Here is a 12,946-nt window from a genome sequence, read left to right on the forward strand (position 1 = left end):
ACAGTCTCCTCGGTCCCTATCGCCCCCCTATTTCGTGTGCCCTGGACCCACTGTCCTGCTTTTCTCCAAAGCGAAGGCAATCTCCCCAGGTCCTGCGGCTGGCAGGGAAGCGGGGATGACCGCGGACGGGGAGGGTCTTCGCCCCCCCCACCACCCCCCCAGTTCTGCCCACGCCGGGACCAGCCTTCCGAGTGCTGCGGAGAAAGAAAGAGACTGCAAGCTTTTCCCTTGGGAGTCCGGCCTCCCGCCTTTTCCTAGGCCCCAGCAGGAACCAGAGAAACGGGAGACTGGAAGGGGGAAACGGGACGCTTCGGGAAGGAGCCCGACTTCCAGGCCCGAAAGCGTCTTCTTTCCCTTTCAGCGACGTTGGGACACAAAGCTCCGTGGCTGAGACACTCCCACCGACCGCCCCTGGCAGGCCCGAGCGGGCGTGGAGGCAGGAGTCGAGCACCCGAGTGGAGGCGCCGACAGGGATTCCTCGGGGACACCTCCTTCACCAGAACGCCCAGATATATCACGCTGCGGCTTGCCACGCGCGGGTCGTGGGGCCTGAGCCCAGCGCTCACGGGCGGGCCGGGCGGACGAGTTTGTCCTCAGACGGTTTCGGATCCCGCCCGGGCCCAGCGTTCAAAGCTTTAAGAGAGGTGTCTGTCCCAAACCCTCGGGGAAATGGTGAGGCCGGGAAAGCCGGAAAGTTGCGCTGCTGTGTGCGACCCTGAGCATCATCGCGAGGGAATCGCTAGGGTCCCAAGAACCAGTCGGTACCTTTCACCCGAGGCCCTGGCCTGGCCCGCCTTACTTCCGCGGTGGGGTTCAGAGGGGACCCTCTCGAGATTCAATCCTGGTGTGTCCTGTGGTAGGAAGAAGCACACCGAAGCCGGCAGTTCACTCTGAGCAGCGTCGCCTCCGTCTCCTGGAGCCCTTCCCCATCCCCACCCCCGACTCCCGGCGCCTCCTCCCCCGCGCAGGCCCCAGGGCAGCCAGGTAGGAGTAAATGCTAAATTTTCAGACAGCTTGTAAAGACTATCCTGCCGGGCGCGGTGGCTCCCGCCTGTAATCCCAGTACTTTGGGAGACGGAGGCGAGAGGATTGCCTGAGCCCAGGGGTTCGAGACCGACCTGGGCAGCATAGCGATACCTCGTCTCTACGATAAATCAACAAATTAGCTAGACGTGGTGGTGCATGCCTGTAGTCCCAGCTACTTGGAGGGCTGAGGCAGAAGGATCACCTGAGCCCAGTAGGTCGAGGCTGTGGTGACCGTGAGCATGCCACTGCACTCCAGCCTGGGCGACAGTGAGACTCCGACTCAAAAAAAAAAAAAAGCAGAGATGTTTCATTGCCTGATTTAGCTCTAAAATCTAGATCAGTACTGCCCAATAAAATATAATGCAAGCCACTTAGGTAATTTTAAATGTTCTACTAATCACATTTTAAAAAGCAGGGAGTAATATTTTTAAAGTAGGAAGATACAGGTGAAATATTAATGTATTTCATTTCACCCCAATATATCAAAAATATTATTCAACATGAAATCAATATAAATATTAATGAGATTTTTGCATTTTTTTCATACTAAATCTTCAAAATTCAGTGTGTATTTTGCACTTACTACATATCTCCATCCAGACTACCGCATTTTAGGTGCACGGTGGCCACATGTGGCTGGTGGCTATTGTGTTTGCACAGCACATGTGTAGTTAGTTGCTATAGCCCCTACTACCCCTCTCCAGTGTAGACACACACACACAGAAAATGAAAAGCAGCTGCTGAAACCAGCCTAGTGCATTGTCAATACTTGCCCTTTACCCACCCATTATATTCAATCATTCTGAGCATTCATTGAGCACCTACTATATGACAAGCTCCTTGCCACATGCCTTCCGAAGCTTTCCCCAAGTCTTAGATTAAATAAATGCACCTAAATTACATTTATTTTTATCCTTATTTGACTGAAAGCTGTCACCCAGGGACAGGAGGCTGTATCTGTGAAGCTAACACACAAAAAACCAGATCCTGCACACTACCCAGAGTAAAAATTAATGATCAAATGTATCCCCACCCCCATACAAAAGCTGCTCCTGTTTGTGGCTTCAGCTGAAGAAGTATTAATGTAAACAGAGAAAAAAAACATGCTTTTCAGAGAGCTAATAATTAAACAAGTCTCTTTCATGTCAGTCTCAGCTAAAACTGTCATCTGAGCTGGAACTCAGTTTCCCGAAAAGATAATTCTATTGATGATCAAAGGAAAAGACTGGTTCCATTAGCCAAGTTGCCTATACCATGGCCTTCAAAATAAAGGGAGAAATGTATTTTAGAAGTATCTGAGTAACACACTTTACTCATAACATTTTGTATTATATTGCTTGTTGTCTGTTTCAACTTACCTTCTATCTGAGTACTTTATTTTAAGCACTGCCAAAGTGGATGACACGTCCACAGAAAGAAAGGGAGCTGCTGGCTGCTTCTGGCAAATGCATCTTCAAAAACAAGGTTTTTGCACTAGAAATTGGGGTGTGAGCCCACATGAGAGCACATTTAAGGATGTGATATTTAAATTGCAGTGTTCTAATGTAAGGAGAACTAAATCCATCCAATTTGCTCCTTCGGGACTAGTTCAGTCTATAAGGTCAAAAGATCATTGCATTTCTTTCTTGAAGTTCTTTATGCTGCCTCTGGCATTTCAATTCAAAACATGTTTCATGAAGTGCTAGCAAGAAAGAACCAGAGCAGGGAGCTAAAGGCTTGAAGTATGAGAAATTCTATGCCATTTCTTAAGTTACAAATGTTATCCCTGTGAAGGGATAACATTAAATTTGTCTTACAATGACCAAGTGATAGATAACCTTAAAAGGAAACAGAAGGAAAAATATTGGAATTGTATTTTTAAATAAGATTAAAATAGGAAAGACCATTCTTTTTTCCTTTATTTTTTTGATTGGAAAATATAGTTTATTTAGAAACTAAATTAGAGACAGAGAGATAGAGGAGATTCACCTCCCCAAGGTGGGGGGGGGGCCAAAACGTAGGAAAACATGGCGGCCACAGCTCAAAAAGCATATGGTCAGATCATATCTTAGCAGAGTCATGACCAGAAAGACCATTCTATGTATAAAAGAAACCATAAGAGAAAACATTGATAAAATTAACTATATCCATTTTTTAAAATTCTGGGTGGCAAAAATTATCTGAAGGAAGATAAAGAGAGAACCAACAACAAACTGAGGCAAAGTATTTGCAGCTCATTACAAACACAGGGTAATTTATTATTCATAAAAAGTTACTACAAGTCAACAAGAGAAAATATTAAGAGTACAATTTTAAAGTGGGCAAGGGATAATAAACAGTTCACAGAAAAGAAACTATAAGAGACTCTCAACATTTGAAAAGATGTAAATAATAAGATGAACACAAATTTAACTGTACTGAGACAACATCTTTCACTTATTGAAGTAAAAAATGTAAAAATTCTTTATTTTGTATTTTAAATAGATACTGGGTCTCGCTGTGCTGTTCAGGTTGGTCTTGAGCTCCTGGGCTCAAGTTATGCTCTCACATCAACCTCCTGAGTAACTGAGATTCCAGGTGTGTGTCACCTCATCTGGCTAAAACATGAAAAAAATCTAATTACCCACCCTGTTGGTAAATCTGTGGAGGAAAGAATTACTCTCATATGTTAATGCAAATAGTATAAATTTGTACAGCCTCTTGGAAAACAATTTGATAATATCTATCAACATTACAAATGTACACTGAAATGTATTCAACAGTATGATTTGCACATCACAGTTAAATAGTAACACTCAGAATAAAAAGAGCTCTAAGAGATACTGTTAAGTGGAAAAAACAAAGTACAGAATGGGGAGAAAACTATGCAAATTTGGTTGCATATGTTACGCATACCTCTGGAAAGATACATAAGAAATTCACAACTGGGGACTTGGTGAGTAGGAGGGTTTTTCCCTGCATACCCCTTTGTATCTTCTGATTACAAATCATATAAATGTAATATTTATTCACACGTAAATAATATTAAATTTTCAAATATTGAAACACAGAGGGAAAAAATATTTTACTTCAACACAAAAATGTCCAAATCAACATTCACTACATTTCTATTATGATTTAGCTCTTCTCTATAAGTTATTGGACCCAAATTAGCAAATAGTTGTGTTTAATTGATATTTGCCTATAAAGAACATTATACTGGTATCTCTTTTCATTGTTTATTTATTTTTAGTTAGTCTCATTCTGTCACTCAGAATGAGAGTGTAGTGGCACAATTATGATTCACTGCAACCTCGACCTCCTTCCACCTCAGCTTCCTGAGTGGTTGGGACTACAGGCATGTACCATCACACTGGCTATTTCTTTTTTTGAATTTATTTTGAGTTGGATGCTCTCACTCTGTCACCCAGGCTGGAGTGCAGTGGCATGCTCACAGCCACTGTAGGCTTGACCTGGTGGGCTCAGGTGATCCTTCCATCTCAGCCTTCCAAGTAGCTGGAACTACAGGCACACACCACCAGGTCTGGCTAATTTTTTGATTTATTGTAGAGATGAGATCTCGCCAAGTTTCCCAGACTGGTCTTGAACCAGTGGGCTCAGGCAGTTCTTTCACCACGACCTCCCAAAATGCTGGGATTATAGGCCTGAGCCACCGTGCCCAGACTTTTTTTTTTTTTTTGTGGAGATGAGTTCTTGCTATGTTACCTAGGCTTGTCTCAAACTTCTGGGCTCAAGCAATCCTTTGGCCTTGGCCTCTCAAAGTGCTGGAATTACAGACATGAGCCACTGCACCCAGCTAGAATTTTTATTTCTTAATTAAAGTTACAACTATTTACTTTCATATAAATTATATGTAATTTCAAAAACACACCCACTGTCATTCAGAAATTAGGGATAATTTAATCACCTAAAGACTGACTTTAAATAATTTTTTTTTTTTTAGTATTACAATGATGATTTGGATAATGAGGCAAATTTAATTGCATTCATATGCTATATCATATATTTTGTTCATATATATTAGTCTTCTCATTTGAATATCGTAACTTTTTTTATTTTACAAATAAGGAAATAAGGGAATCACTTAGATGGAATCATGAGCTCGAGACTACTTGTATACCGGGATTTGAACTCAGGTTTATCTGACCTCAGAGTCCATATTTCGTTCACTCCACTGCATTAGCTTTGAAAAATAAACAAGTAAAGCAATAATAGAGTCTGTTTATTTTTCATCTTGAATGTACTTGATACTATAGTCTTTAATTGAAGAGGCCAGTCTCTCAATTCTTCTTCTCACTAGTGCGTTTATACATTTATACCATGGTGTGCAATAGCCAGAATCTAAAGTACTGGAAAGGGTATTTTGAAGCCTGGATTTTAGAATATGTGTATGTATATGTGTGTATATATTCCAAAGTTCAAACTTCAAACCATCTTTTCCAGTATTTTAGGTTCTAGTTACACATACATGCGGGCGCGCGCCACACACACACACACACACACACACATGCACCTACCATCTTTATATCAAGGTGATGAGGTCAGTATATATTACCAGTGTTAAATAGAACAAAGTTTAGAGTCAGATTTATGTTAGAGATCTGGCTCCATCACCATTATGTACTAGCTGTGCAACCTTGAAAATTTTACTTAACTCTCCTAAACGCTGCTGTCCTCATTTGTAAAATGAAGATGACAATATTACCTATCTCACAGAATAGTTTTAAGAAATGATTACGCAAGGATTCAGAGAAAAAGGAATGCTTCTACGCTGCTGTTGGGAACGCAATCTAGAGCAAGCTCTTTGGAAGACACAGTGGAGATTTCTGAAAGATCTAGAAATTGACCTTCCATATGACCCAGCAATCCCCCTATTTGGAATATACCCAGAGGAACGCAAATCATTCTACAAAAAAAATGCCTGCACACACATGTTTGTTGCAGCTCTATTCACAATAGCAAAAACATGGAACCAGCAATGCTGCCCATCGAAATTGGACTGGATAAAAAAAAAATGTGGTACATACACACAATGGAATGTTATGCAGCCATAAAGAGGACAAACATATGGACTTCACAGCAACTTGGATGGATTTAGAGTCGATCATACTCAGTGATCTATCACAGAAACAAAGAACAGAGTACCATATGTTCTCACTCATAAGCGAGCCTTGAACAATTGTCATAATACTATAAGAAAGGGATTAGTCATAGTGGGAAACTGCCAGGGAAGAGGGGGTGGGATTGGCAGTTGAGGGAAACTGCCAGGGAGGGAAGATCACACCTCATCAACAAGGGTGCCTGCATAATGAACATTTGTATACCTAACCCTGAATTGTACCCCACATCTTTAAAATAAAAAAAAGAAATGATTACAGTCATGTATGTAAAGCATTTTATTCAATGCCTGACATGCAGCCAAAGCTCAATAAGTAGTATTGCTGCTGTTATTGCTGCTGCTGCTGCTGGTAATAATAGTGGTGGCAATGGTGGTGATGTTAGAAGTGGTGATGGTGGTGATGATGGTGATGGTGGTTGTGGTGATGGGGGTCACAGTGGTGGTGGTGGTGATGGTTGGTGGTGACGGTGTTAGTGGCAGTGGTGATCATTATGGTAGTGGTGGCAGTGGTGACAGTGGCCATGGAGGTGTGGATGGTAGTGATGATGGTATTCGTGGTGATGGTGGTGGTGGTAGTGATAATGGTAGCAATGGTGGTGGTGGTGGTGATGAAGGTTGGGATGGTATTTGATGATGGCCACTGTTTATGGTGATGGTGGTGGTGGTAATGGTGGTGGTGACAATAGTGATGGTGGTGGTGATTGTAGTGGTGGTAATGGTGGTAGTGGTTGTGGTGATGATGGTAATGATGGTGGTAGTAGTCGTAGTGGTGATGGTGGTGGTGGTTGTGGTGATGATGGTAACAATGGTGGTAGTAGTCGTAGTGGTGATGGTGGTGGTGGCAATGGTGGTAGTGGTGATAGTGGTGGTGGTGATGGTTGGTGGTGATGGTGGTTGTGGTGATGGTGGTAATGATATTGATAGTAATAATAGTGGTGGCAATGGCGGTGATGGTGATGGTGATGGTGCTGGTTACAGTGGTGACAATGGTGATTGTGGTGATGGTGCTGGTGGCGGGGATGGTGGTGGTGTAACAATGGTAGCAATAGTGATAGTAGTGGTGGTAATGGTGGTGGTGGTGATTTTGGTGGTGGCAGTGGTGGTGGTGGTGATAGTGGCGGTAATGGTGGTGGCGATGGTGATTGTAGTGGTGGTGATGGTGGTGGTAATGGTGGTGGCAATGATGATTGTGGTGATGGTGATGGTTGGTGGTGATAATGAAGGTGGTGGTAGGAGTGGTGATGGTGATGGTGGCCTGACCAGCAGATATAAACAAGCCCAAATTATCAATTCTGGAACTCTAGAGCTAGGATGGACACAAATGATTAATGAATCCAATACCATGTCTGTATGTAAAAGTAGGCTTATATAATTGTGGACTGTTTCATGCCAAGAAAAAAAGTACTGAGAAGGAGGCGATGAGCAATAAGGAATCTTCTCCTGGGTAGGAGTGGGGACTCTCTATTTAGCTCTAGAAGATACCTTAAAGATAATTTTCGATATCTTCCTATTGGATGACTGCAATATTTATGTTCCTATTTTCCCCCACCCAGAGGTCAAAAATATTAAGTTAGAAAACATTGGGTGGGCTCGGTGGCTCAGCCTGTAATCCTGTGCTTTGGGAGGCCGAGGTGAGTGGATTGCCTGAGCCTGCGAGTTCGAGACCCACCTGGGCAACTTGGTGAGACCTCATCTCTACAATAAATAAATTAAAAAACTAGCCGGTCATGGTAGCACATGCCTGTAGTTCCGGCTACTTGGAAGGCTGAGGTGGAAGGATCCCCGGAGCCCAGCAGATCGAGGCTGCGGTGGCCAGGAGCGTGACACTGCACTCCAGTATGGGTGATGGAGTGAGACTTCAAATCAAAAAAAAAAAAAGAAAATATTTGCCAGGAGCAGTAGCTCACTCCTGTAATTCCAGCATTTTGGAAGGTGGAGGCAAGAGGATTGCCTGAGCCCAGGGACTTGAGACAAGCCTGGGCAACTTGTAAGACCTCATCCTAATTAAAAAATTAGCCAGGCATAGTGGTGTGTGCCTGTGGTTTCAGTTACTTGGAAGGCTGAGGCAGAAGGATCACCTGAGTCCAGTAGGTTGAGGCTGCAGTGGCCGTGAGCGTGCCGCTGCACTCCCACCTGAGAGACAGAGTGAAACTCAGACTCAAAAAAAAAAAAATAGAAACTACTTTAAGGTCAACATCAAGTCTGTTTTCTTTTGGACATGGGAAAGGCAGGAAACTAGTCGGGCAAAGAGTGTTTATTGAGTGTCTGCCATGTCCTAAACTCTATGTGAAGTGGTTTGGAGAGATAAGTGCATTTTTATTTTTCTGTTGGCAATATATTCATAATTCAAACATCAAAAGTTACACAAAAATTAAGAAGTGAAAAAATTCTCCCTTTTCCTCTCTTAATAACACACACACACACACACACACACAGTTGACTCTCTGTATCCTATCCACAGGTTTTGCATCTGCAGATTCAACCAACCAACAACTGATCAAAAATATTCTAAGAGTCTGGGTACAGTGGCTCATGCCTGTAATCCCAACACTTCGGGAGGCCGAGGTGGCAGGAATGCTTGAGCCTAGGAGTTCAAGAGTTTAGGCAGCATAGCAAGACTTCATCTTTACAAATAATAATAATAATAATAATAATTAGTCGGGCATGATGGCATGCACCTGTAGTCACAACTATTGGGAGGCTGAGGCAGAAGGCTGGCCTGGGTCCAGGAATTTGAGGCTGCAGTGAGCCATGATTGTGCCACTGCAACCCAGCCTGGGTGACAGAGTGAGACCCTAACCAAAGTAAATAAATTATTAATAATAATAAAAGTAAAACTAACACAATTTTTAAAACTGCAGGATGAAAACTATTTACATAGCATTTACATTGTATTATGTATTATAAGTAATCTAGAGATGATTTAAAGTATACAAAGAGTGCGCATAGGTTATATGCAAATACTAGACAGTTTTACATCAGGGATTTAAGTATTTTATATCAAAGATTTGAACATCCATATAGATTGTGGTACTTGTGGGAGTGCTGGAACCAATCCCCTAGGGACACTGAGATATGAGTATATATATATATGTATATGTATTCCTTGTGCATAGGCACACTCTTTCTCCATTTTTTACATAAAAGATAACATACTACATATTATTTTGCACCTTTTTTTGGTTGTTATTGAGTTGGAGTCTCACTCTGTCGCCCAGACTGGAGTGCAGTGGCCACTCCCGGCCACCGCAGCCTCGACCTGCTGGGCTCCGGCTATCCTTCCGCCTCAGCCTTCCAAGTAGCTGGAACTACAGGCACGCGCTACCACGCCTGGCTAATTTTTGATTTATTGAAGAGATGAGGTCTCGCCAAGTTGCCCAGGCAGGTCACGAACCCGCGGGCTCAGGCAATCCACTCGCTTTAGCCTCCCAAAGGCGGGGGATTACAGGCTGAGCCACCGAGCCCAGTTTTTGCATCTTTTTTAACTTAACTTTTCTCAAATGGATATACCAAGATTTCTTTTTTTCTTTTTTTTTTTTTTGAGTTGGAGTCTCACTCTGTCACCCAGGCTGGAGTGTAGTGGCACACACTCACGGCCACCCCAGCGTCGGCCTGCTGGGCTCCAGCGATCCTTCTGCCCCAGTCTTCCAAGTAGCCAGAACCACAGATGCATGCTACCATACCTGACTAATTTTTTTATTTATTGTAGAAATGAGATCTTGCCAAGTTACCTGGGCTTGTCTCGTTAAGCAGTCTTCGGTTGCTAATAATAAGATAGAGTGTTTCCAATATTTTGCAATTATCAACAATGTTGCAGTAAAATGAGTGCAATAAATAATCATATACATACACCATTTTACACACATGCAAATTTTTCTGCAGGAATTCTTAGAAGACAAATTGCTGGATTAAATTTGTAATTTTGATAGACTTTGTCAAACTGTTCTCTATAGCAGTAATATCAATATGTACTCCTGTCTGTGGCATATCAGAGAGCCTTAGGTAATTCTCAAGCAAATGATCTAAGGGCAATACTTTTGTTTTTTAGTAACTCACTCAACCGTTATGAGCCTTAGTTATTGTCTGCAAAATGGGGATATCACCTATCTCAGACGCCTATTGCAGGGATGATTTTGTGATGAAAATATGCAAAAGAGCCCTGAAAACTTTCCAGCAAGATTAAAATGTTAAATATTATTATGGATAATAGCTTCTAGCACTTACTCTGCAATGGCTATTATATTCAATGTTTTAATATGTTGTCTCTGCCGGCTGTGGTGGCTCTCATGCCTATAATCCCAGCATTTTGAGAGGCTGAGGTGAGAGGATTGCCTGAGCCTACAGGTTCGAGACGAGCCTGGGCAACTTGGCGAGACCTCATCTCTACAATAAATAAAAAAATTAGCCGAACATGGTGGCATAGGCCTGTAGGTCCAGCTACTTGGAAGGCTGAGGTGGAAGGATCTCCTGAGCCCAGCAGGTCGAGGCTGTGGTGGCTGTGAGCATGCCACTGCACTCCAGCCTGGGCGACAGAGTGAGACTCTAACTAAAAAAAAAAAAAAAAATCTCTAATCCACACTGCAAAGTAAATATAATTCCCTTATATGTAATTAGTTTAAAGCTCCTAGAGGGGACTGATGAGACCACAGCTGGCAAGTGGCAGAAGAGCTATTCACATCCTGGCTTGCATTGGTTCAAAGGCTAGGCACTTTCTACAGACTACATTTTGACTTATAATTTAAATAAATAAACTACTATTATTGTTTTAACTTAAATTTAATTAATTTATTTTTTGAGTCGGGATCTTACTTTGTCGCACAGCTTGGAGTGTAGTGGTACAATCACAATCACAGCTCACCACAGCCTCAAACTCCTAGGCTAATGCCATACTTCTGACTCAGCCTTCTGAGTGGCGGGGACTACAGGCGCACACCACCATGCCCGGCTAATTTTTTTTTTTCTTTTTGTGGAGAAGAGGTCTTACTATGTTGCCCTCCTGCACTGCTCTCGAACTCCTGAGCTCAAGCAATCCCCTTGCCTTGGCTTTCCAAAGTACTGGGATTCTAGGCGTGAGTCAACGTGCCCGGCCTTCTTAATGCTTTCACATTAATACAATTTCACTGAAATTGTCTATCAAACACAAAATGGGTGATAGCTTCATGTGGAACGTGGTACTAGAGTTGGGCCATCAAGGATTGATAGAACCTGGGCAGATGAAATGGAGCTGATGAAACTCCCCTCCCCTGCTCCAGCTAAGAAAAAAAGCTTTCACAGGAGGTCAGAGCTGGATGGAACTTAGTGTATTTGTGGGATATTGAAATTAGCATGACAAGAGTGGCAACGTTGCATAGTGTTTGGTAGTGTGGTCAGTATCTTTTTAATGAGAACTTAAAAGATAGTCAGAAACTGTTTTTAATTTTAAGGAAAATTGGGTGAGAGTAGGGACCAATGAAGGTTTTTGACCACAGCTGTAACCGTGGATGTTAATGTTTCAGGAAATTTTATCTCAAGTTTCTGTGCATTAGGAATTAGAGAAAAGGTACTGGAAAACTCTGAAAGTAAATTATTGGTGTTTCCAAATGTAAATAACCCATTCCAAATGTAAGTCAACAAAAACCATTCATTCAGCAAATACTTATTAGTCACTTTCTTTTTTTTTTCTCTCTTTTTTCTTTTTTGAGTCACAGTCCCACTCTGTCGCCCAGGTTGGAGTACAGTGGCACACTCACGGCCACTGCAGCCTGCCTCAACCTGTTTGGTTCAGGTGATCCTTCTGCCTCAGCCTTCCAAGTAGCCAGAACTACAGGCACGTTATTAATCACTTTCTATGGATGTCAGCCATAGTAGTAGTAGCTTAGAAGATGTAAATACAACATGGTCTCAAGGCCTTTTAATTTCATGATGATGACATTATCTTTTTTTTTTTTTAATGATAAAGATGTGGGGTACAATTCAGGGTTAGGTATACAAATGTTCATTATACAGGTATTCTTGTTGATGGAGCGTGCCTCCCCACCCCTGGCAGTTTTCCACTACTGCCAATCCCTTTCTTATAGTATTACGGTCGTTGTTCAAGTTTCACTTATGAGTGAGAATATGTGACACTCGATTCTTTGTTTCTGATGGCATGATCTTAACTGCTGACAGTCCCTCAACTCTTCTTTCACCAGTCCCTCCAATCCTTTTTCACTGGCCAGCGGGACACTTAAAAATGCAAATCTGATTATGTCCATCCATGCTTTAAAATCCTCCAGGAGTATGTTATGCTTGCTTTACTACAATAATAATTTTTTTTAAAGCCTTTGGTAAGCCGGGCTCGGTGGCCCAGCCTGTAATTCCGCGCTTTGGGATGCTGAGGTGAGTGGATTGCCTGAGCCCGCGGGTTCGAGACCCGCCTGGGCGACTTGGCGAACCCTCATCTCTACAATAAATCAAAAAATTAGCCGGGCGTGGTAGTGAGCACCTGCAGTTCCAGTTACTTGGAAGGCTGAGGAGGAAGGATCGCCGGAGCCCAGTAGGTCGAGGCTACGGTGGCCAGGAGCGGTCACTGCACTCCAGTCTGGGCGACAGAGTGAGACTCCAACTCAAAAAAAATAAATAAATAAAAAATAAAGCCTTTGCTAGTTTTCCAGCGCTCTAAACTCTTTAATGTACCATACTTATTCTCTCTCATCTTTGAGTCTTAATATATGCTTCCCCCTCTACCGGGAACATTTTTTGCTCTAGCCATCTCTCAAAGCTCACACTGGCTTAATCTGTTATGGTTCTCGGCTAAAACATCATTTCCAAAAAAGAAAAAAAAATCACTTCCTCCCAGAAACT

This window comes from Carlito syrichta, unplaced genomic scaffold, assembly GCF_000164805.1.
Source record: "Carlito syrichta isolate Samal-C Ts95f unplaced genomic scaffold, Tarsius_syrichta-2.0.1 Scaffold301974, whole genome shotgun sequence".
NCBI lineage: Eukaryota > Metazoa > Chordata > Mammalia > Primates > Tarsiidae > Carlito > Carlito syrichta.